Below are 200 nucleotides of genomic sequence, written 5' to 3' on the forward strand. Positions count from 1 at the left end.
GTCGTTTATGCTTGCAGATGTTAACTGAAAAAAAAGATATATATGCATAAACCTTTTTTTTTTTCCTGGATTTGGCAGATATGTATAATTATATTAAAATGGTTCTAGCACACTTGATGGTTGTCTTCCATTTTAATCGCATCCGGCAAGTGATGGAGAGGGGCGATGCCGCCTGCCGCAGGGGTTTCTCGGTGGCAGCC

This window comes from Pterocles gutturalis, unplaced genomic scaffold (genome assembly GCF_000699245.1).
Source record: "Pterocles gutturalis isolate BGI_N339 unplaced genomic scaffold, ASM69924v1 scaffold9345, whole genome shotgun sequence".
NCBI lineage: Eukaryota > Metazoa > Chordata > Aves > Pterocliformes > Pteroclidae > Pterocles > Pterocles gutturalis.